Here is a 26,602-nt window from a genome sequence, read left to right on the forward strand (position 1 = left end):
TAACCACAGATAAGTGTTATCTCTTTTCATTTATTAAACATGTATTCATTTATTATATTCTGGTGTGGTTATAGTCATTCTTTGACTGTCTTTAAGTTATCTTGTTTTAGAAAAACCTGTTTGCCTACAGGCCTAGAAATACTTGGCTGTAGTGTACAGTATTCATATGATGCTGTAAGTGTTGTGTAATACGGCCACAGTCTTCAAAGCTTGCAGCATCATAAAACTGTACAATGTTTTGAATTGCGTTCATACAACATGCGGTTAAGTCGGCAAAGGATTCCAGTGGGCAGTCCTAACAGTACTTTGCATACTGCAATGGCTGTCATTCTTAGTTAGGACCACCTACTGGACTAAATTAATCCTCTAAACATAGCAGGAACTTATAAATACATGGATAATTGACAACTTATACAGAATCTGTTCCCACAAAACTATATATCCATCTACTCAGCTCCTCCTGCTCATTCACATGCTGCCTGCAAATTACACTGCATTTTTATGGTGACAGGTTTTCTTTAAACTTACTGAAGTGTTTTACCCAATACATTGCTTTATCTCTCTGCACTTGTCAGATACTGCTCATTATTCCTTCTCAGGCTGGGTTCACATCAGCGTTGTTGTCTCCACATGGAATCCATCTCTATGTTCCATCTAAAGATCATAAAAACTGATTAGAATGGGTCATTTACAAAATAAATATTGATTTCAATGTGTTTTTAAAGCTATCCTCAGGTGTACGTTTGTAGCATTTCTGTTGTGTATCCACGTTTTTTTTAGATGGAGACCAAAGTCGGATTTGCAGCACTCGCTCCGTCCAAAAAATAAGAATACCAGAGAGACAGCGACAAATCCATTATTTTTAACATTGAGGTCTATGGAAGGTAGACACAAATGGGTAACCAACAGATATTAATCCGTTTGTGTCTGTTTTGCAATGCGTTTTTCCTTTTTTATTTTTGCTTGCTCATGCTCAGAATGAATATGAAGAGGGAAATAAAAAAAACATGATTCCATTGATGGATCCGTCAAAGAAGATATTTTATGGTACGCGCTGTGTAAACATTTTTTGACAAACCCTTTTTTTTTTTTTCTTGGAGAGATTTGCAACGCGCAGATACCAGATGCAGCTATGGACATAGTGTCAGTGTTTGAAGCTCAATACCCAAGTTTCAGTTTTTCATTGTTTTTACTGCGATTTCCTCAGTATTTTTTTCTTTCCCAATTAAATATATAACAAAACACTTGCAACTTGGCAACTAAAATTAACATGTTGTGTTTCTCAAAATTGCAAGTTTTTTTTCCCATAGTGTGTGGATGGGATTAAAAAAAAATCTGATTCACTTTGCTGTACTAGAAAAAAAAATTTTCTACTGCAGCCAAAAATACAGTGTTTCTACAATGTGAGGCCTTACCCTTAAAGTTGTCAGGTAGTCAGCAAGCAGTTAAATTAAATGCCTATGTTTAGCTAGTTTAAATGCATAACATTTGGCCAGGGGCTTCAATTTGTTGGGTTCACATTACTTGTTTTCTTATTTCCTGTTGACTTTAATAGAAATAGAATGAGAGCCGAGTGCTTTAGGAGTATGTCTTAGCTTTCCTAGGCTTTATGTGTGATAACGAGCTTCTATTAATGAAGGGCACAGGAGGCACACAGATCTCACCCTGAGCACCAGCCATGCTTCCGCGGCCCCTCTCATTGAATGAATAGGAGACACTTAAAGGGGCTCTATCAGCAAAATCATGCTGATAGAGCCCCACATATGCGTGAACAGCCTTTAAAAAGGCTATTCAGGCACCGCTAAAGTTATATTAAACTACGCCCCAGTTTTAAAATAATACCCTAAAAAAGAATGTGATCTACTTACGCATAGTGCACAGTGGGCGGGCATTCAGGGGTCCGCTGTCTTCTTCATCCACACCTCCTCTTCCTGCGATGTCCTCGGGTCCCGTCCTCCTCCGGCGCTCGCGAACTGACATTGCTTAAAAATGGCCTGGGTGCATGCGCAGTAGCATGCTGCTTCTACTACGGCTACTGCGCATGCGCCCAGGCCATTTTTTTTAAGCAATGTCAGTTCGCGAGTGCCAGAGGAAGACAGGACCTGAGAACATCGCAGGAAGAGGAGGCATGGATGAAGAAGACGGCGGACCCTGAATGCCCGCCCACCGTGCACGATGCATAAGTAGATCACATTCTTTTTTAGAGTTTTATTTTAAAACTGGGGGGTAGTTTAATATAACTTTAGCGGTGCCTGAATAGCCTTTTTAAAGGCTATTCACGCATATGTGGGGCGCTATCAGCATGATTTTGCTGATAGAGCCCCTTTAAGCAGGGCCACAAAATCAGACAGAAATGTATTTTTGGAACGCCTGGTTTATTCTCGGTTAATCCGTTATCTCTCTGCTAACTCTCTGCTTGACCCCTTACAATCTGGTTTCCGCGCTCTGCACTCTACTGAAACAGCTCTCACAAAAGTCTCTAATGATCTACTAAAGGCTAAATCCAATGGTGACTTCTCTCTTCTTATTCTTCTGGACCTCTCTGCAGCTTTTGACACTGTTGACCATCAACTTCTCCTCACTATGCTCTGCTCAGTCGGCCTCAATGACACTGCGCTCTCCTGGTTCTCCTTTTATCTCTCAGACCGCACTTTCAGTGTATCATTCGCGGGCTCTGTTTCCTCCCCTCTTTCCCTTGCTGTTGGGGTTCCTCAGGGCTCGGTCCTCGGCCCCCTGCTCTTTTCTCTCTACACAGCCCCCATTGGACAAACCATCGCCAGATTTGGCTTCAGGTACCATCTTTATGCTGATGACACCCAATTATACACATCTTCCCGTGACATCACCCCTGCACTCATACAGAACACCCGTGACTGTCTCTCTGCTGTCTCTAATATCATGTCCTCGCTCTATCTGAAACTAAATCTCTCTAAGACTGAACTACTACTGTTTCCACCATCTAACAGATCTGTCCCTGATATATCCATTGCAGTCTCAGGCCTTACTATAACTCCTAGGCAGCATGCCCGCTGCCTCGGGGTCATATTTGATGCAGACCTTTCCTTCACCCCTCATATTGAATCACTCGCACGTTCATGTCACCTCCACCTCAAAAACATCTCCAGAATACGCCCTTTCCTTACCAGAGATACACTAAAGACACTTATTGTCTCTCTGATTCATTCTCGCCTTGACTACTGTAATGCCGCACCTCCCTACATTTTTTCCCTCATCTCTGTCTACCGCCCAACCCGTGTTCTCCGCTCACTCAATGATCTAACACTTACATCCTCTATTATCAGAACCTCCCACACTCGTATACAAGACTTCTCCCGAGCTGCACCACTTCTCTGGAATGCTCTACCCCGGACAATAAGATTAACTCCCAACTTCTACAGTTTCAAACGCAAACTAAAGACGCATCTTTTCAGACAAGCCTATCACAATTCCTAATGCACAAAATTGTCTGAACACTATATAAGCAATGCCGCCCCTGCTACCTCTTGTGTCACCCCCTCTATCTCATAGATTGTAAGCTCTTTTGAGCAGGGCCCTCAGTCCCACTGTGTGAAATGACATTCTTTGTTATGTATGTCTGTATCTGAACCCTATAAATTGTACAGTGCTGCGGAATATGTTGGCGCTATATAAATAAAATGTATTATTATTATTTGCTTACTTATATAGCGCCATCATATTTCCATAGCTCTTTACAGATATTGTCAGTCGCTGTCCCATATAGGGCTCATAATCTACGTTCCCTATGTCTTTGGAGCGTGGCAGGAAGCCAGAGGAAACACATGCAAACACGTGGAGAACATTCAAACTTCTTGCAGATGTTGTCCTTGGCAGGATTTGTACCCAGGACTCCAGCACTGCAAGGTTTGCTGTACTAACCACTGAGCCACCATGCTGCCCATGGGAGAAATAGCACCTGTTTCATATTCTGCAGCCCAGACTGTCAGTCCACACACATGACTGTGCTCATGGCCATGTGTACGGACCCATAGAAATGAATGGGTAAGTGTGTTATCAAGGAAAAACCCAGATAGTACACTGAGCAATAATATGATCGTGTACACGGGGGCTTAGTAAAAGGTCAAGACTCCTGGGTGGAACACTTCCCCCTAATTTGCATGTGAATAAAACTTAAGATTTCTGAGAAAATGGAGTTACATTCTGAATAACAGGAGAATATTTGAAGAAACACTTCTACAAGATGCTGTGGTTTTAAACAAATTTACTACTGACAGACTCTCCTTAAAGCTACTGTAAGGGTATGTTAACAAAGCAAAATCTGCTGCTGATTTTCAGGCACATTCCACCCCAAAATCGGTGTGGAATTCCGTCTTAATTCAGTCTCACAGATTTGAGATCTGAGCAGGACATTGAAAAAAATAATCATCCACCATAGGGATTCAAGGGTTGGTAGAAAATGACAGGAATGACTGCCTTAAATTCTTCTTCATTTTTTGCTGTCACCCTTTTAGGCTTGTGATTTTATTTGACTAATAATATGTTAGATTGATTTGGTAAAAACTAGAGATGAGCGAGTAGTACTCGATCAAGTAGGTATTCGATCGAATACTACGGTATTCGAAATACTCGTACTCGATCGAGTACCACTCGCTATTCGAATGGAAAAGTTTGATGCAGAACCAGCATTGATTGGCCGAATGCTATACAGTCTGCCAATCAATGCTGGTTCTTCTCCTACCTTTAGAAGTCTTCTCTGTGCAGCTTCCCCACGGCGTCTTCCGGCTCTTCATTCACTCTGCCAGGCATCGGGCCTGGGCAGAGCCGACTGCGCATGCCTGCTTGTAGTGTGGACATGCGCAGTCGGCTCTACCCAGGCCCGATGCCTGACAGAGTGAATTCAGAGCCGGAAGACGCCGCGGGGACGCTGCAAGGAGAAGACTTCTCGGAGGATCCAGCCCGACCCTTACTCGTGGACTTGGTAAGTATAATTTGATCGAACGTTGCCTACCCCTGAAACGAGCATTTCCCCCCATAGACTATAATGTGGTTTGATATTCAATTCGAGTAGTCGAATATTGAGGTGCTACTCAAAACGAATCTCGAATCTCGAACATTTTACTGTTCGCTCATCTCTAGTAAAAACGTGTTTGTGGCACATGCATGGATTTTTTACAGTATCACACAGACTTCTTACAGTTCCACATTATGGACCAATGTACATACCTATATAATGCATCAATTTCTATTTTTTATTTTTTTTTGCTTTGATGATTTTTATCAAGTACCACTCGCTATTCGAATGGAAAAGTTTGATGCAGAACCAGCATTGATTGGCCGAATGCTATACAGTCGGCCAATCAACGCTGGTTCTTCTCCTACCTTTAGAAGTCTTCTCCGTGCAGCTTCCCCGCGGCGTCTGATCATTTTAGTGATAAGATCTTAACTGTTTTGTCCTCAACAAGACGGCTTCATCATAAAGCCACATTTATTTTCCATCTGTTCTTTGCCAAAAATAAAAATGGATGGCAAAAAAGGTCTCCCTTCTTCACTTTGCCAATCCCTTATGGAAAGGTGAGCCTCATGAATAATCCCGCTTCAAATTAGTCTGTGCGTTAAAAAAACGTACTTTTATTTAGATGGTATTACTTTTTTTTCTACTTTTGCACTTTACTGTCTATTCCTTGCTGCTTTCACATGAGATTGGCTAAATCTGTGAAATATAAATGAAAGGCATTTTATTAATGGCTTTTTGATGAATATGATGAGAGCTAGGAATAAAGCTTAATGAAGTACTTACACAATGTGACACTGTTACTAATTTGGATGGTCAAATGGCTAATGACATGCAAAGAAGCTGCAGACCTTGAACTATGGAGCGCCTTCATCAGCTAATTACATATTTCCATGTGATTATTGTACATTATACATTTCCTAGAAGCTTTACAGGCTGTTCATCTTGAATTTCTTTCTTTTTTGAAGTGCAGCAAGATGCTATTCTGTTCCATAAACAAACGTGTGCTCATATTTTAGCAGCATATTAAGCCGCCTTATATTAACATCTTCCTGGAGTTACTTAAAGGCAAACTTGCATCAATGATGAAAAGTGCAGAGAAAGATGTTTGGGTGCAAGGGGTAGCCACAACAATCCTCATTAGCTTGTTCCCTCCTGTGAAAGCATTTTTCACTTTGTTGAGGATTCATGAAAAGTCAATTCATTACATTCCAGCTGTGAACCTGGGTTGAATTGGTACAGAGGCAATCAAGACGTACTTAACAAAACAAATCTTTCTACAGACAATAAAACCCTCAATAACTTTCCCCAAACTCTCCTGCTTTACACATTAAAGAAAGAAACCCATAAGCTAGAAGCACAGGAAGTTTTTCAGGTGGGTTTTTTGTTTTTATCCCAATGGTTAAATGTGTTTTGTTTTTCTAAATGCATCTTTAGATTTCTATGTAATATGTATTAGAGACATTTCCTAGAGCTATGTCTATAACCTAAAGACACTGCCATAACACCCTGCATATCAAAGTGATAGCCGTACAGGTTAACAGCTGTAGAACTTTTAGTTGACACCAACCCAAAAACCATGGACTACACAAAAATGGTTTTATCTATCATAGCCCTTTTAGCAAAAAAAAAAAAAAAGTCAAATTGCTTTGATTCCCATAGTTGTGGGAATTATGAAGTTGTAGTTCATTATGAAGGCTAAGTATACAAAGTTTGGACGATTCGTCATCTCCACAATTGCATCATTCAATAGATGCTGCGCCGCTGATTTCAGCACAGTTGGAATGTTTTGCCTTCACTGTTCCCACAAATCAGTACAGTTAGCTAGGCTTTCTGCTGTGGGGAGTCCTGGGCTTCAGTAGACAGACATGGACCACCCACCTGACAGACAACATAATTGTCCTGAAACTGACAGAAATGATTGCTTCAGAATGCAAAGGATGCAAAGAGTTGGAGTAGAGTTGTTGGTGAAAGATCCTCCTTAAGGTGAAACAGTTCATCAGTTGTGGTTTATATTGTGATGTGTCCTTGTGTTTTCTCACAGCAAGGTCAATTTTTGGGGGGCTAAGGTTCACAGGGACTGATGCTTAAAGGTGATGCTAATGTGTTTGAATTAGTGGGTTACAATATGTTCCTATACTAGGGTAAGGAGGCCTAAATGATTGAGATAGGAGGCTATGTGGATTCTGAGGGCTGATGCCCTTGGCCTTCTAGGTCTAAACAATAAAAATACTATGGTTGTCTATTTGTAGGCACCCATCTTTTTTATTCTTTTCCCTCTTACCCTTTTTCTGTCCTTTTGTTCTCCTTTGGAAAAAATGTGATACTGATAGTTATCATTTTCATCCCTGGAATTAATGTGCGCCTTCATGTCTGAAATTTGCTTCTAGTCTGTACCTCATTTTCCCTTTTTTTTTAATAGAAGTTTCTGTTCCCTTTTGAGCTGTTTCTATCAGCTTTATATCTCTCACTTTTCAATATTTTATTTCCGTCTTGTTTGTGTTTGACAGTCTGCACCACATATGCTACTTTGCAAGTTGTAAGCAAGATCATTTGCTTTTCTGTATGTATATCTATTATTCACTTTGTCTTATGGGTGCAGAGTAACGGAGAGCGGTAGTGTCCTGTTTGTCATGGGTACACTGGCACTTTGGGACAAGGAGCTTTGGTGTCAGGTGTCTCCAGAACTATGTGACTTGGAGATATCTTATATGGGGCAGATTGGTGTAACAAGATCAGATGAAACGCATCAGAGCACAAAATGGCATAGTCTGTAGGCTTAACTGTGCTTCTCTCTTGCTGATTTTTACTCAGAATATATTAAAACTTGAAGATTTTATCATATCACTTGCCTTTCTATATGGAACTCAATATGGCAATAAATATGTGCAACATTGAAAGACACTAAAAATAGAAATAAAAATATTTGGCAGTACTTGCTAGTGGACAAATACAAAGAAAACGCTTTTGTGTACATACTTACACATAATTTAATATACTAAGGCTGTGTTCACATCTCTATCTGGATATCTGTTTTGTATTTCATTGTATGAACAGAAAAACGTTGACAAGGATTGGGCCATCGTATCAAAGATACAAACAGATCCTGAAAGAACCCACTGACTATAATGGGATGTGTCAGGTATCCATTATGGTGGTCATCTCTATGTCAGGTGAAAAAAATCGTGTATACAAGACTTTCCTGTCAGATGTGAAATGCAAAAAGATTCTGTGCACTGTGGATGTGAATGAAACGAAATTACATTGCTGAATGTGCTTAGTACTAAAGCTCCGGATCTGTGCTTGTTAAATATGCATAGAGTTCATACAGGAAGGTCTCTGCCTCAGAAAATGAACAGGCTGCTGGTTATGTTCCAAAGATAACATCTTTTTATAAGACATCTCTAATCATCATTTAGGTAGTCTGTGGAGGCTGATGCTGCAGCTGCTCCATAGACTTACAGAACACTGATTTGTAAATGTGCTTGGCAACCTGGCCAGTATATACAGGACGACTGCAGCATCAGCTCAACACACTGACAGAAGTCAGCGATATCAGATTAATACATTATCATGCAGCAGCCAACAAACATACAACCTCAATTCCTAATAAGCTGGGGCACTTTGGAATAGAACACCAGAAGTTGAACGTTAGACATTTCTCCACTTCTTTTGAAAAAATGAACTAATTTAGGAATGGGGTTAACAAAAGGCTGGAAAAGTAAGTGGTACAAATCAAAAATAGCCGGAGGGTCAATTGTCAGACTGAGTATAAGAAGCAAAGATGTTCATCAATGTAAAGTTGTAAAGACTGAATATCCCACCATCTACAGTACATAATGTCATAATAAGATTCAGAGAACCTGCAGATATCCATGTGTGCATGGGTCAAGGCTAATGGCCAGTACTGGATACTTCTAATCTATGGTTCCTCACTTGTAAATGCATTAAAAATATCTATCAGCAATCATGAATACTTCCAGAAATTGTTTTTGAACACAGTCCATCATGCAATCTACAAATAAAAGTTAAAGCTGTATTATATAAAGAAGAAGCCATATATCAACATCAAGGGTCAACCTAGCCTCTCTGCTGCCGGAGCTGACCTATATAGAGGCAACTTCTCCCCCCCCAAAAAAAAACTGGTGATCTTTGGTTCTGTGATGGGGCATCCTAATTAAAGTTGCATGCTATTCCCTTCCATTTTCCGATTTAAAAAAAACCCAAAAACCATTATTTGTCCTACACAAAGTATAATACCTCCTTTACTGACTCCTCCACAGTATATTATGTCCTTTACTAACCCCCTAATAATAATATAACACCCCTTTTACCAGCCCCAACAATGTATTACTCACTTTAATGGTCCTCACACCGTAAAACACCCCCATAACTGAACCTCACACAGTATATTACCCCCCTTACTGGTTATCACATAATATAGAGTTCTTTTTTAGGCTCCTACACATACTATTGCCTTCTTCTTTTTGGCCCTAACACAGTATACTGCCCCCTTTTTGGCCAACACATTAATATACTACAGTAATCAGTACAGTTAGGGCCCGTGCACACAATGTAACGCGGCGCTGATTCTGCCATGTAAACTCGTGTCAGAGTCAACGCTTCAAAACAGAATCCCATTGACTTCAATGGATTCCGTTTAACCCATGTAACACATTGAAATCAATGGGTTAAAAAGCCTCCCATTGATTTCAATGTGTAGCGTGCGTAAAACAGAACCCATCGAAGTCAATGGGATTCTATTTTGAAGCGCTGACTCTGACACAAGTTTACGTGGCAGAATCAGCGCCGCGTTACATCGTGTGCACGGGCCCTTACTTTCTGCCCATCTGATAGTAGAAATTCTTATTAGCATAATTGTTACTGAAACTAACTGCTCAAGAACAGTGGTAGCTAGAAAAAAAATTCCATCTTCTTTCGAATCAGTGCAATTCCGCCTATTAAAAAATGCAAAGAGTTGGAGTTGGTGAAGATGGTGAAAGGGCCTATTTAAAGTGGCTATTAACACAATCACAGGCATTTGGCTCTGCAATACAAAAGTACTGCAATTTATTATGCTACAATTACATACACTGCCTGGCCAAAAAAAAAAGTCACCTTGTGCAACAAGGTACCGTTCCACCCCTGATATAATTATGAACTGTTCATGACAGGAATTTGCATATATTCTTGAATATATATACAGTAATTGAGCTGTAGCCTGTCAAGTGCAGATCATAATTAAAGGTGTGAAGCGATGTCTACCAACAGAAGAGCTACCAGAGGAAGAGATGTTAGTGCCTTCAAGAAGGGGCAAGTCATTGGATTGCATCAGGCCAACAAATCGACCAAGGAGATAGCCGAAGTAACTGGTATCAGACAGAGAACTATTCAGCGTATCATACGAGCATGGCGAGATGGTGGAGAACCCCCCTTCAACCGTGGAAAATGTGCGCGTAAGACTATACTCGAAACTCGAGGTCGTAGGTTCCTAAAGCCACTGGTGAAGAATAACCGCCGGAAAACCACCTTTGAGCTCACACAGATGTTCAACTCGACAGAGCGACACATTTCGGAGCGAACAATGTGACGAGAACTCAAAGGAATGGGTCTCAACAGTTGTGTCGCCACACGAAAGCCATTGGTGACAGAGACCAACAGACGTCGGCGCCTGTCATTTGCAAGAGACCACAAGGATTGGACCCTAGAGAAGTGGAGAAAGGTCATGTGGTCAGATGAATCACGTTTCACATTGTTCCAGAGTGATGGTCGTGTCCGGGTGTGACGAGAAGCACACGAAACACTGGAATGTGCTGGAAAGGAACCTGCGCTGTCACTCACCACCCCCAACGAATCTGCGTAACCTGGGCTCCCTGATACTCGAGAATTGGATCAAAATCCCTGAGTCTACACTACAGAACATTATAGACTCCATGCCGAGACAGATGCGTGCTGTTATTCGTGCTCATGGTGGCCCAACTAAATATTAACACTAGCGACTTTTTTTTTGGCCAGGCAGTGTAGTCTAGCCCCCTAGTTGGACAAAAATAAAATAAAAAGTAAAAATTGTTTAAAAAGTTCTTAAGTATTTAAAAAAGATAAAGCACCAAAAAATTCTTCCTAATTAAACAAATGTAAAACTTTACCTTTTGTTAAGTTTGTAGAGTTTCACATTTGTTTGTAGGGATTTTCAGTGAGTTAGCTTAATTACATTGTCCCTTCCACCTTCTGTGAGTCTTCCTAATTAAAGTGTAATTTAAAAAAAATTAAATCTCTAACCAGACATTAAGTATATATAGTGTATAGAAAATCATCCCCACTTCCAATGATGGAACCTTTCTCAATAAGTATCTGTGGCTCCCCTTGTAGTAAGTATAACGTTGCTGTTAAAAAGTGAAAATACAAAAATGCTGCATTTACCGCCAAAATAGGCCATGACCTTGAGGGGTTAAAAGTGTAAATTGATAAAGGTTTAGGTTTGTTGAAATTTGATGCTATATCTTGTAAGACGATTCACACGATAGTGAAAAATGTGACAGTCGTTTTTTTTAACGGCTGTGTTTAAAAACAATTGACTTGAATGGGGCTATTCACACAACCTTTTTGATGATCTTTTTTAACAAGATTTTAGTATTTTTCTTCTTCGGTGTATTGTTTGTTTGGAATGACAAAAAAATAATATTTTTGCCCGTTTTCACGAATCCCTCAGGAGACTCAAGTCTGGGGGGGAATCCATGAAAACGGGTGCCCCATTAATACAAATTGTAAGTATGTTCTATGTAAAGCATTTTTTGTCTTTCATTTTCATTTTCTGATTTTTCGTGACCTGAAGGTTTTCTTTCTAGAATATTCAATTTCCAGCAGAAATCTTCTGCTTTATAAATTTGAGATCCTTGTTTACAGCTAATTTGGTTTTGTATCTAATGTATAGCATGGACAATGTAAGACTGGCTCTCCATCTTTTGACACACCATGCTCCTTTAATAATGCAAATGAAAAATTGGAGCTGTTCCCAGACAGCTTTTGGAGATTTTTGCAGTCATGAGTTTCATTCACAAGTAAAGCACTGCAAAGAATGTGGTTTGTGCTTTCTGCCATCCGGCCCCTGCCATGTTCAGAGTGGCGTAGTTACCAGCGTGTGCCAGTTTCCATGGTTGCCAGCTGTAAGACTGATTATAAAAGGACATGATCTGCATTCACTGCAGAATTTTGTGTTTCTACTTAGATCCATAGATTTAAAGGGAATAGAATAATGTTGAAATCCGTATTTCTTCAGACTTTAAGCACAAGCATTGATCAATGGTGTAATAATGCAAATACAAAGCTCTCGTTATTAAATCAATGTTTTAATGGTCATTCATTTAGCAGAACTTGTTTTCCTGCCAAATATACGTGCTTTTCATTCTTTCCCACATTGCAGTGTAATATCAGTCTATTCATTGTATAGATTTAGCTTTCTGGATGATAAAAGGTTTGTAATGAGAAAAGGAAGATATGTATTTTAATTTTCACAAAATTCTTTAGGGAAAGCACAATGGAGAAATTTGATGACAGGGAAGACCTACAAGAGGAAAAATCCGCACATACAGGCTGTTTTATCGGAGCCCGGCATGCTGCTGTATAGGAAATATATACAATGTTCCAAATAGTGGTCCCTATCCAGTTGAGAACCTGTTATCCCTGCGCTGTTCAGATCTATTAGCGATATAGCTGTAACCATTAGATACCCATTTACAGTCTGATTGCATAAAAAAGTTGTGTAAATATTGTATATTGCATTACTTAGAAATTGCAGCCTGTATTGTAGCCCAGAGGTATAATCACAATGTAGGAGAACTATTTGTCTCAAAGTACGTTTGCAAGGATACACATAATAGTATCCACCGTCTAAGTGTAGAAAAAGTATCAGGCATCCACTGAGTTGAAGGAGGATATCCAGGCGTAGTTCAACGGTGTTAGTTCTGATAGTACAGAATTTTTCACAGAACATAATGTGATTGACTCAGGCCCTTCTCTGAGATTATTGATATTCAAGCGCTACCATTTATTTGAACTTTCTTCACATGATTTATCTTGCTTTGTTGTTTTATTGCATTGCAGGCACTGAGATGTGTTTGATTCTAATGATGACATAAATAAATTGTAAATTATACACATAGTGATGTTTAAAGGGGTTTATAAGTTAAAAAAAAAAAAAAATGTGCCAAATAACAAGATGTAGCAATACAACACCTTTCCTAATATATATCCTGTTTAAATCCGGCACTGTTTATTTGATATATTTTCAGTTCATTAACAAAAGCTGTGACGTTTAGTTTGCAAGCTTACTACCCCTCCCTGTGAGCAGTTCAGCAAGTAAACGAAATGTCACAGCAGCATGTGTCCTCCTTGTGCCTGGAAGCCACTCATGGGAGTGATCATTGCTTGGTTAAATACATAGAGAAGAGCGATGGTATATGGACTGAAGAAGTGAGGGAATTTGCTCTCACTCTGTGTACCCCTCCCTTCTCTACTCTCCCTTGTGTGCAATCAGATGAATCATGGGAAAAGTAACATGTCCACAGATTCCCTACTTGTAATTAACAATGATTTGAGCAGTAAATAGAGTAAATAAAGCCAAGAAAAGAATACGCAAGGGGACAGTGAGTATTTAGTACGGCTGTTGATGTATTTTCAGATAATTTTTGAAAGCTGGATATCCCCTTTAAGGCTAGGACCCCATGGAACGGAAAGACTGTGATTTGCCCATTGGGAAAACGCCACAGGAAAAAACGCAGTACAGACAAAGTGGATGGGATTATAGCGAATCCCATGCCCAATTTGTGGTAAAAAAAAACGCCATGCATACATGCTGTAATTTCCAAAATTGGCATGATTTTGGAAATCGCATGTCAATTATACCTACGGAAACCCCGGTATAATTGTAACAGAAAGTCCCCAGAGAAAAACTCTGCAAACTTTCTGTTTACGCACTGTAGGAAGAACCACGATGTGTTGCCGCCCTGGTTTTTCCTGCAGCGCTTCTTTGCTGCGAGACGTCCTGTGGGGCCGTAGCCTGAAACAGACTGCCAGAAAGGTAGTTATCTCATCTTATACATATGCTGTTCTTACTGCAGCAATTTCACTTTGTAGTAGAGAACAGAGAAGGTACTTGTACTTTAGAATGTTTGGAGGGTTTGGGTTAATAGTTTTGACTTGTCCTTGTAGTAGTTTATCCTTTTTCAGGCAAAAGAAAATACATTTTCATATGGTATGCTAGTAATGTTTTCTTAAACAATTCACAGTATCAAAAGATAATTGCCTACCCATATCCAAAACAGATTACAGAGAGAATATATGGGAGGAAAAAATATACAGAATGTCTCGGGGCTCGTTCACATCTGCGCCCGTACTCCGTTCTGCAGGTTTCCGTTTCCTGCACAAAACGGGGGCAGGAGACGGAAACCTGCCAGAATGTTTCAAACCTATTCATTTAAATGGGCTTGAAAAGTCTCCGGCCATGTGCGCCGATGAGCATTTTATGCTCTCCGCGGCGAAACTGTTTTTTTTTTTTTTAAACCGGACACAGAGTCGGACATGCAGAACTCTGTGTCCGGTTTAAAAAAAAAACTGTTTTGCCTCAGAGCGCATAAAACGCTCACGAGCGCACACAGCCGGACTTGGCATGACAGGTTTCCGTCTTCTGCATGCAGAAGACGGAAATGTTAGAACGGAGATCGAACGCTGGTGTGAACCCAGCGTCATACATATATTTTAATGCTAAAAAAAAGCTAAAAATAGCAATAGTGTACAAAAAATGTACTTAATACCAGTAACCAATGTAAATCTAAAGGAGAAACTGGGGTAGGAAGGGTCTTGATACCCTAATACAACTTCCAGATACACTAACATTTTATTAGTTATATGTATGTATTATTGGCTACGTATCCACCTATGGTATCCAAGTCATCTTATTAGTCTGTATTTATGCCTAACCACACAGATAGGATAGCACCCTAACCTCACATGTTGTGCACGGCATGCGTAGCTAAAGAATTCAAGTAGGGCATGTTCTTCACATCCAAGAAAAGTAAATTTGTTAATTTAAGCCATCAGGGTGAACTGTATACGTTCTATAGATCCATTGAGATTTCTTGTGTAAGATAAAATTATCCCAGTCCCCTCCCGTTTTGAGGAGCGGACCAGGTCAATGTCCTTAAAATGCAATCTGTCTTTATATTGTCTCTCCCTGATGGAACTGCACAAAATGACGAGAAAAATTACCTGTTAGCATTTTTAAAATTCTCTTCTTTAAAATCAGTCAAAAGTCATCTTCATAGTCCTAATGAATCCTGAGGTATGGGGCTTTAAAGTGCCCCCCCCCCAGCCTTAGGCAGCATCTAAGAGCAGTTTGGAGGAGGAGGAGAGTCAGAGCTGCAGACTGCAGAGACAATGATAAATCCTCATTGTTTTTGCATAACCTGTATGTGACCTCGGGGGATATCAAGTACTTCTGTCCATGTTATCCACTCTCCTATCAATCAAAGAGCATACTATACTTGTCCTCTCTGACACATAGAGGGATAATGTAATACCCCTCTGAGCTTTATTTTAGGGGTATTCTTTTGTAATACCCCTCTGAACATAACCAGAAAGTTTATTGGTGCTGTGACCTAGACGTTTAGCATTGTCCAGATTGCAGTGCCAAAAGAGTTGCACCAAACACTTAGACAACGCATGCACAAAGTCATCAATAAAGTTTACATTTGACACTGTCTCTATCCTGTCCATACCTGATCTTTATGGAGTAAAATACGCTGGCCACCTCTCTAGCGATATCCATTACACGCTAAAATAATAGCAATAGTGATTATCATTAGAGATGAATGTATAAAACACTTCTGACAGGTAGAAAAGTTCCATCAGTAGTCAGATAACACTTTTTCACCCGTTGAATGTCACCATATAAAATCCTAGTTTTTGGCACCACCAAAATGGGTATAGTAGTGGGTGTTTTCCTTTGCACCCACAGTACAAATGAAACACCTGGATGTCCAGTAGGTCATCACATCTAGAATTATGACTCTCTAATGCTAGTAATGATAAACCACTAGTACTTCCAGGGTTGCGACCATGTTACACTAATCTGAAACTGGCCCTTGTTATCACACTAGTTAGGTATAAAGATTCTAATTATTCATTAGAGTTACAATTTTGTAGGGGATATAAAATTGTAGTCTTATGTAATCCCCCATTTAATTTGCTTGCACAAAATTGGTTGCCACAAAAAAAAAAAAAAAATTGTATATATGAAATATTAAAGAGGCTCTATAATTGGGAAAACTAATTTTTAACTAAGCACATACTTTCATAGCGTTTAGAAAGGATATTCCACACATATTCTTTTTGTATGTTAATTGCTTCAGTCATTTTTGAATGAGCCCGCTTTTATTCATATGCTAATTAGCCTCCAGTGTGCACACAGAAGTCTCAGTGAGCACTGTCTGCTATGTGTGTGTGAGAGCAGAGAAGGCTGCTGCTGCTGATGACTCATCAGCCTTCCCTGCTCTCACACATCGCAGAGAGAGTGCTTGCTGAGACTTCAAAAACGACTGAGGCAATTAACATACAAAAGGTAGGTGTGGAATAGCCTTTCTAAAGGCTATGCAAGTATGTGCTTAGTTAAAAATGAGTTTTCCCAATGATAGAGCCCCTTTAAGTTGTGTTTTTTATATGCTGTGTAATCTCAAAATAGTTAGATTTTAGATTTAGGCATCACAAAATATTGCTTGTCTTCTGTATTAGTGTTTTTTGAAAGCCCAGGCTCTGATAGTAGTTGATGCTTGCATTGCATTGCATGAATTGTTTTCACCATGATTCATTTTATATATGTTTTGTGTGTGAACGTGCGATTGAATATGAGTTTTAGGTGCAAATACATGTTTCAATGCATTTTTTTTTTCAAAAGTAATTTGTGTTTTTCACAAAGATTCATTGAGGTGGACATGGCTATTGATAACCCATTGAGACACATGTAATCTTCAGGTTGTCAACTTTCAAGAAGTATATAGGATTTAGGGGTGCACTTGTTTTTGAAGGTGTGTAGTGTCCACATTTTATAGGATTCACCCAAAAAAAGACCATTTACATGAACTCAACCCACAGAATACAGGTAACATTTCACTTTGACTGCACAGTGAATGCGGAAAAAAAAAAAAAAAACATCCATAAGAAAATGGCACAAATGCAGTTTTTTTTTCTAAAGCCCCTCAATCTGAATTGTTTTTATTTTTGTAGCTTCCCAGTGTATCATCTGGAATATTAAATGGCACAATCTGGCCCACAAAAAAATAAGCCATAATGCATCTGTCTAAACGGAAATATAAAAAAGTTATGGCTTTTGTAAAGGGAGGAGTAAAATTAGAAATCATAAAAATGAAAAATGACTGTGTCAGAAAAAGGTTAATGTGAAATACAAATGATTTACAATACAGACATGTCTGAAGTGGGAGAGATCCTCTTTAACAGCAACCTGTCAGGTGGTTTGGGACCTCTAAACCACCAGAATGCTATTATACAGCTGGGGTGTAGAGTCCTAAATCAGTGTAAATTCCAGTCACCTGTAATCACAGCTTAAAAACATTAAATTCGGTTCAAGAAAGTGTAACCCCACACACACACACACACATATTACTTAAAAAAAAGTTTTAAAAATTGTGGGTTTAAAATTGATATAGTACTGATGTACGTGTTTTTCCCCATGCTCCATAAACAAAGTTAATGGGCTTGTGCAGTTTCAGCGAATACATATTATTTTTATAATAAAAGGTTATTTAATTTCCCAATATCCTTTCAGTAACAATTGCTCACATTTTCTATTTCTCTGTCATCCATTATTTACTTCCTGTGAAGTGTTTGGTCATTTGATAGACATACAGTTGTACTTTTAGGGCTTATCCACATGGCTGTGTGATGGCCATTTTTTTTTTTTTTTTTTATGTAAATTGTGAGCCCCACATAGAGATCACAATGCACATTTTTCCCTATCAGTATGTCTTTGGAATATGGGATGGAAATCCATGCAAACACGGGGAGAACATACAAACTCCTTGCAGATGTTTTGTTTTTTTTTTTGCCCTTGGCGGGATTTGAACACCAGGACTCCAGCATTGCAAGGCTGCAGTGCTAATCACTGAGCCACCGTGTGGCCCCCTTGTGATGGACATTTTGACAACACATTGAATCAACCTCAGGCCCACTAGCTGTGTGTGGTCCACCATAAACAAATCTGCAGGACACTTAACATGCATCCTGCAACTCTGTAACTTGTTAACTACAAGACACTTCAGGACTGTGAAGATGCAGTGACCACATACAAGATGTATGGACCAACAGTTTCTGTGGGACCAACAGTTTCTGTAGGACCAACCCTGGGCTGAAAACACCAACAATCCATTGAGCTGTGTCTCATCTGTAGGACATGGATACAGTTGAAATACATGGCAGAACAGGAAGCAGTTGGCTTCCTGCTCTGTAACAAGCCACTTAAAGCCTGCGACTTACAAGGCACTGCCACCATGGTCAGAATGTATTACTGGTACAGGTAATGCATGATGACGTTACAACATTGCGCCTATCATGCTGGAAAACAGACATCTTATCTGGGTGCCTTGTAAGCCAGAGGACTCAAGTGGCTTGCAGCTTACAAGTCCGGCAAGAAGTAAGACGATATGGCGCCGACAATGCCATAAGGAATCAGAAGCAAGTGAGTATAAGTGGCATTATAAGTGATCTAAAGAAGCATCTTTTATAAAAGAGACATACCATAATTTATTTTTATATTAAGCGGCATTATTCATATAAAGGGGATAGTATTTATGTCAGGGGTTATTATATAAGGAGGCAGTTGGGCAGTGTTATTTACTTTGATACTTGGACTTTATTTTAAGGGGTTGTCCAGTTCATATTTATTGATGATCAATTGTTAGGATAGGTCATCCATAAGAGATCAGGGGGTGTGATGCCTGGGGCCCTGCAGATCAGCTATTTCAAGGAACCACGATGCCCGTGCAAGCACGGTGAACTTTTCCACGCTGTCTGTTTTATTTTGGCTATGCTATATAATTGCAGCCTCACCCCATGGAAGCAAATAGGACAAACTGTAGCTACATTGCACAGCCACTATGAAACAAACAATACAGTGTAAACAGAAAAGGGAGTCGCAACGCTTTCCCAAGCACTACGATCCTTTCAAACAACTGATTTTTTTTTTTTTTATTGATGGCCTATCCTCAGGATAGGTCATAAATGAAAAATTAGCTAGGCAACCCCTTTTAGTGAGGGGGACACCTAGGGGGCCCAATCTAAAAGGGCACATAGGAGCTTTGCTAATTTAAGGGGCAGACAGAAACATTCTTAATTTAACGATGCACATAGGTGGTATTATTCATTTCCAAGGAAATTGATTTTAACTATTGATCTACACCTGAAGTCCAAATGAATACACTGACTTGTATGCAATGTTGTGGGCTGTTACAGTAAATCAGTAGCATGCAAAAAGTCGCAGTGTATCCCAGACTTTAATGTGACCCACTGTACATAGTGGTTTGCAGAGCCCTGGGTAGACCTGGTATTTACTATAGACCCTATATTATAATATCTGTATATCTGAGTTGTATTGGACTATAAAGAAGCAAAATTATTTCAATTTCTCTACCAAAAAACTATTAAAAACCAATAATGATCCAAACTTATATGTACTGGCAAAATAAATACACTTATATGTGCCTGAAAAAAACAAGCCCTCAATTGTCATTAGAAACATTTTAAAAGATGAACTTTTGTAATGGGTTGATAAATATAAATTACTTGGTTTAAAGGCCAAAAACAGAGTGGACCTTCATACCAATCATACCACTAAAGATAACACTTTGCCTATGGCATATTGCAGTACAGCCCTCTTCACTACGAAGTTAAGCCACTATTCACCAAACTTTTGTCAGTCGTAAACACCAGTACTCAAAACAACCAATGATCTCTACTTCTAGTGTATACCTGTAATGCTATGTAGGACTTTAATTGTGGTCTTGTTACCTTTTGGCAGAAAATGTATCCTAAAAGATAACCATAAAACAGCTCCCTTGTGTTTATTCTTAGATGTGAAATTGAGGTACACCTTCCAAAGAGGTTTTTTGATTTTAAGATAATGAATGGAAAAATGAAATCACATCTTCACCCATCTGAAACGAATAGAAAGTTACAGAATAATGTCTTGAAACAAAAAGTAGGAATAAAAAATATTCCTTGTCTACTGTGGATTATTAGCTAAAAATTAAACACCAGTCAGCTTTTCATAGCTGGCACCAAAATGTGGCAAATGGCCAGCTCTCTTTTAGTTTCTGTTGGAAGGATCACCATATTATCTGACAGCAAATGTTTTTTATTGTTGATCCATATGCTGCTATTATTTTTACAGAAATCATATTGCTTTGATTTTTGTTGAAGCTCTTCCATCATTTCTAGTCTAATGTTATCTGTACATGTAGACATCCATCTGTCAGTGATGTATTTTCTTGTCACTGAAGAATTTGCTTTACTGGAGTGGAAAAATAATTTTACTCTTTACAAATGGGTAGAAAGAAAAAGGAAAATGTGAAATTTGCAATGCAAATATTCAGTTCTTGCTTTGCTCTTAGATGTCTACTAGCTAATGTCTGGTTTTCTAATTTCAGCCATACGTGATATGTTTTAATTATGAAACTGGTTTTAGAAGTAGATCAGAGATCTTCATTAATGGCTAGGAGTAGGAATTGGGAGAATAGTTTTAGTTTTAACCAATATCTTATGCAGTAAAATTATTAATTGTATTTATCACTTTTTAATTAAAAAGTGTATCTTTTAGTGGTCCCAATTGTCCCTCCCCCGTGTGTAAAGAGTTGGTACTGTCTTTTCCTAAATGCTCGATTCGATGACAGTCGGTACAATGTTCAAATCTTCAACCTTTAGACTTTAAACCTCCCAACAATATTTATTTTTTTAAATTAAAAAATCTGAATCTACTGTTCCAGGTTTTAAAGAACTGAAAATTGGCATTTGTTGAATTTACATCATTTAGAGGTCACATTTACTGAAATCAAAAGCTATTTCAAGCAAAAACATCTTAACAAGCCAAGTTACATGTTAACATAAGACCCCTTCTTTGATATCACTTTCACAATTCTTGCATCCATTGAAGTGAGTTTTTTTCTGCTTGAATTTTTGTGCAGGATGCTAGAATAGCTTCACAGAGCCGTTATGCTTGGCTCCCTTCCCCCATCTGTTAAAACTACGACTGGTTTGTTCACATGTAATTCTGCCAGAAGTAACTGTGCTATAACAAACAAATTCTGAGAAAAGCCCAAGTGACCAGCATAAAGAAGATCCAAAAACAATGAACTGCATATATAGGGAAAATACATGCAGGCATGATGAAGCTAAAAAGAACCTTGGCACAATAAAAGAGCAATTCATGAGCACAGTCAGGAAAACTGCTTGCTGACTGAATAATATCCCATCTATAGTTACACAAGCGAACAGAAGTACATGCAAGTCCATAGTAGACTTTTATTACATTGTAAGCTGTGAGATATACAGAATATTCAGTTATATTCAGAATATCCAGAGTATCGGGGAAAGGTGCAGGTTTTTTTTTGTTATTGTTTTTCTCCACCTCCCCCAGTCTATTTTAAATAAATATATATATATATATATATATATATATATATATATATATAATATTTTAATTTTTTTTGCCTGGACAACTTCTTTAAGGTTCAAGAAGCACGCCTGGGGCCAAAGTGATCACTTTATCCCCTTGGAGATTCATTGAGTGGTATAGTTTATAAACTGGGCCCATATCTCTGGCATTCTGTTTTTTTGTTTTTTATTAATCACACTTCACAGCATGTGCAATTACCCGCCAGTGCGGTGTAAATGACAAAATTAGGCCTCAATTGCACATGGTGCGCTTTCACTTCTGAACCAGGCAAAAAATAGTTTCTTAAATCAGTTAGCACAACATAGTAACTGTGGAACTGACTTTTCACAGTTGCACAATCTGGGCATCACATTGGGCAATATCTGTGAAATAGTTCAGTTTTCATTTTGCACCATCTCCTGCACAAAAAATTATTTTTACATCCCTTGATAAATTTCTTAATTGGTTTATTTTCCAGAATAGTTACTTTTTGTTATTTTCCACTGCACTGGCACCTCAATTGTCTCATAGAGCCTGAAAACGATTCCAGCAAAATCTGCCCTTCAAAAGCCTAATGGCCCTTTTTCCCTTCTGTACCCTGCTATGTGTCAAAACAACAGACCTGGCTGCCAGAATCTATAAACAGTATACATGGTCAGAAAGCGTTCTGATCTAACCTATTCAAGTGAATTGGAGCAGAACTGCAGTTCTCTGGCGCTATTTTTATTGGAAAATGTGTAATATTTCATTTTCTCAACATAATGTTAATAAATTCTATGAAGCTTCTGACCTGTGAGGGCAGAAAAATAACTACACCAATTGATACATTCTTTGAGGGATGCAGTTTTGGTCGTTTGTTGAGGGTCCACTATTTGGGTACTTCGGGGACTCTATGTTGCCTGAAAAACTATTCAGGTAAAATCTTCTCTCTACAAGAAAAGTGTCTCTCCTCTTCTATACCCTGCCATCTGCCCACACAGCAGTTTACACTCACTTACCCCTTGTGAATGTATACATTTACATACATAGTTACATAGTGGATAAGGTTGGATGAAGACATCAGTCCATCAAGTCCAACCTATAACCCTACAATCCCCTACTGTGTTGATCCAGGGGAAGGCAAAAAAAAAACCATGAGGCTTATGCCAATTGCCCCATTTCAGGGGAAAAAAATTCCTTCCTGAATCCAATCTGGCAGTCAGTATAAAAACTCTGGATCAACGTGTCCTTAAAATCTAGAGTCCATAACCTGTAATATTTTTATTTTCAAGAAAGGCATCCAGGCCCTCTTATGTTGTTAAAAAAAAAATATAGAAAAATAGAAATTCAAACTTTCATTCATGAATTCAATAGGGTTAGTTTATCTCCGCGTGCCTGTTATCACTGTGCATGTGTTAGGTTCACACTCCACACACGCCCACTGATTTTCGTGGGTTTTTTCATAAATACCTGGTCCTCCACACGGTGACTGTTTGAGAGACCCACTAAGGAGGACTTCCAAATCAATTCCACTAGGAATAACGGTAAAAAAATGACTTCCTTTTGTTTTTATGGGTTTCTTACCTGATGAGTTATCTCCTGGAATTCTATCTCTAATGAGCTATTCATTAAAATGACCACATTTATGTTTGGATACTTATATATATGTATATATGATGATTATATTGACATTGATCTCTATACCTGCCTAGGGTCAAGGACCCTTATGACAGGCGTAATGAGGTCTTCACTACAGAAATCCTGTATAGTTATATATCCACCAGGAACTCTGTTCCTAATACAACTTGGAATATTAACTTTTATAATGTACTATTTCATTTATATGACCTTTTATATGTTTTGTAATAAATTTTTTAATGTTGTATAATATTTAATTGGATCCATATGTGTGCTTTGATTAGGATCCTTCCTATTAACCGTGTATCACTTGAGAAAGGGGACTTTTTGCCCCAAAACGCTAAGTGGAAGCGTTGTGTTGTTACGTGTCTTCAATAAAGGATTTAATTTATTACCAGTTGGTTCTAGCGCAGATTTTTTAGGCAAGACCTCCCCCACTGAGGGACGCCTAGCTTGTCATATTGTCGATCATTTTTCCTCCCAGTCTTGGGGTTGATAAGACAACTGCTGCTGGTATCAAATCCAACAAACCATTGGGATAGTCCCCCTAACCGGAGACTCTCATAAAGAGCGGTACTAATTGATCCATTGATCTGCTCGTTGCATTAATTTCTTTTTGCCTTTTGGGTATTTAAACATGGCAGACGTCAGGTCTCCATAGTCAATACATTAATGCCCCCAGCACCATGGTCAAAGCTAACAATGATTAATTTTTTTTGTGGAGCTGAATGGACACCATCATTGTTGGGTAGATTGATGGCACTCGGAACAAGATCCGAAACTAGGAACTGTGCAGGTTGCCAAGGAAGTAAGTAAGAGTTGAGGCCTACAGTGGTTGTGTGTGTGTTGGAATGACGTGTATATTATTATGGCTGTTTTACTACTCCCAGCTTAGGCCTGGTTCTGTGTAACATGCGGATGTGATATCTGGCGCTGTGTAGTATTCTGATGTGGCACCTGCTTCTGTAATATATCCTGATGCAATACTTGGTTTTGTGTAATTTTTTTTTTGCTAGGATATATGATCTGGGGCTGTTTTGTCATTATATGGGGGTTTGAGGGAACTGTGACACTTCCATCTCAGTCTATAGACTTTTTTTCTTCGAGAGTACCACCCCTAGAAAAGACCATTTTTCTGTCCAAAGGCTTGTGGTTGGCTCAAAAAGGTTTCACTGTATTTAGTTTCTAATGATTCACCAAAGCTGTCCATACACTTTACCCAGCCAACAATTTGATGTGTACCCAGGAATTAGCGGGGACTGGCCACATTGCTAACTGAAAGTGGTCCAACATTCTTTCCCTTAAAAGCCTGCTATAGGGAGGTGTGTAAAAATTACAAACATTTATGCTGACCCCTCCTAGACCTCAGCGGTTATGTGGGGCATGCTGGCGTCTTTGCATTTGTAATTTTCTTTCATTTTATACATGCAATGAAAAGATTGTAGGTTCAAGTACCCTAGGGGAGGGCTAATAAAATCCAGTTTGCAGTTACTGTAAAATGTGTTGGTTTTGTGTGACTTTTCCACCATGACTAAAATGCCGCGCTTTTACAATGTGGGGACCAGGCCTCAAAGTGGTTTACTCACAAAAGACAAATGTCTGAGAGATGCATGTCTCACTTTTGCAACCCACAACTTTCTCTAAACCCCCTTCCCCCATGTTCTGTTGCCTGGCTCTTACCTAACCTCAACCTCACTGACAGACTGTCTTCAATGGTGGGGTTATGGAAACTATGTAGCACTCTGAGCTACATAGTCCCATGGAATTGAATGGGTTTATGGAAACAACATAGCTTACTGTTCTGTGCAGTTTCCATAACTCCCATTGACTTCTACACGGTTTCCACCAACCCAACTATAAGACAGTTCATCAACAAGGTCACGATAAGGTGAGAGCCATGGGATGAACCTTGGGGAATTGTTTTAGTCTAATCAGGTTTTCATTAAGATTTTCAAATATAGAAAGAAAATATGGTGTAAAGAAACACCCATACTAATAGGGGAATGGGCCTAAGGCCCTAAGAGCATAACAGTCCATCGAAAGGCATCCACCAATAAATCCAGATTAATGGTCCAGCATTATCAGCTAAATAAGTCAGTGGGGAAAGACCAAAAAACAAACAGATAAGGCCACACATGGGTGCCCGTTCCGGAGAGGGGATTTGTGAACAAATACAGATAAGCAAGACTACACCAAGATGGGAGGGAGACAACAGAGGAAGGAAACATAAGGAGAGGGGGTAATACGTAAGAGTGCAGAGTCGGGGTCCAGTCACACTGAATTTTTTGGTGAGGATTTTGGCGCTAAATCCGTTTCAGAATTCACATGGAAAAACGCCTCCCCATAGGGTTCTATGGGATCTGATAGTGATAAAAAGCTTCCTTTAGGCAGATTCCGCCTGCAAAAGCCAACGCATTCAATAGGACGTGGAGAATCACATGGAATTGGCAAAAATCCACGTGGAATTTGCAAATTTCCTAATTCCTGAAGTGGATTTTTTCCTCGCCAAAAAACTCCATGTGAACTTCCTCAGAGTTAGAGCAGAAAGTGATAGCTTAGGACAGCGTAGGGAACCTTGGCTCTTCAGCTGCTGTGAAACTCCCAACATGCTCCATTCACTTCCATGAGAGTTCCAAGAGCTTCAGAACAAGTATGCATCCTGGGAATTGTAGTTTTGCAACAGCTGGAGAGCCAAGGTTCCCTACCCCTGGCTTAGGAGTATGAGCTAATGCAGTTGGCTGACCCTGAGATTCCACCCACAGATAGCATTGAATTTAGAGGTGTTAGCCAAGTATGCCTTGACCAGTCTCCATCCGCCATATGTGAAGGAACTCCTGGAGCCATTCCTGATAGGGAGGTGCTGGACTGCACCAGTGCCTGGGGATGACTGATCTGAATGCCGCCAAGAAGTGTTGCAGGAGGTCATCCTTTTATCTTAGAGAATTTACCAGGATTTAAGGAAAGAAGGACCAATTAGGGGGAGGGCGCAAGGGCATGACCAGAAACCTTAGTATACAGATCAAATACGGACTCTCAGAATGGTCGTATATCTGCAGAGTCCCACCAAATGCGGAGAAATATTGCAAAAACGTTGCATTTTACAGTATCTGCAAAGTGGATTCTGGCTAATCCCATCCACATATTGCAGAAAAAAACACTGGCGTTTTCCATATAGGTATAATAGTAGCAGTTACACCGCAGAGTAAAACGCAGACTATCTGTGAAAAATGCTACGGAAAAAACCCACAATGAGTTTCTGCTGCAGTCTTTTCTGCAGCGTT

The 26,602-nt window shown here is 39.3% G+C and overlaps 1 protein-coding gene across 1 annotated transcript in view; it reads left to right on the plus strand.

The window, feature by feature from the left end:
* CLYBL (citramalyl-CoA lyase) overlaps positions 1–26,602 on the plus strand; it is a 302,308-nt gene that overhangs the window by 111,661 nt on the left and 164,045 nt on the right. The window lies entirely within an intron of this gene.

The sequence above is a fragment of the Leptodactylus fuscus genome, chromosome 2 (genome assembly GCF_031893055.1).
Source record: "Leptodactylus fuscus isolate aLepFus1 chromosome 2, aLepFus1.hap2, whole genome shotgun sequence".
Taxonomy (NCBI): Eukaryota; Metazoa; Chordata; class Amphibia; order Anura; family Leptodactylidae; genus Leptodactylus; species Leptodactylus fuscus.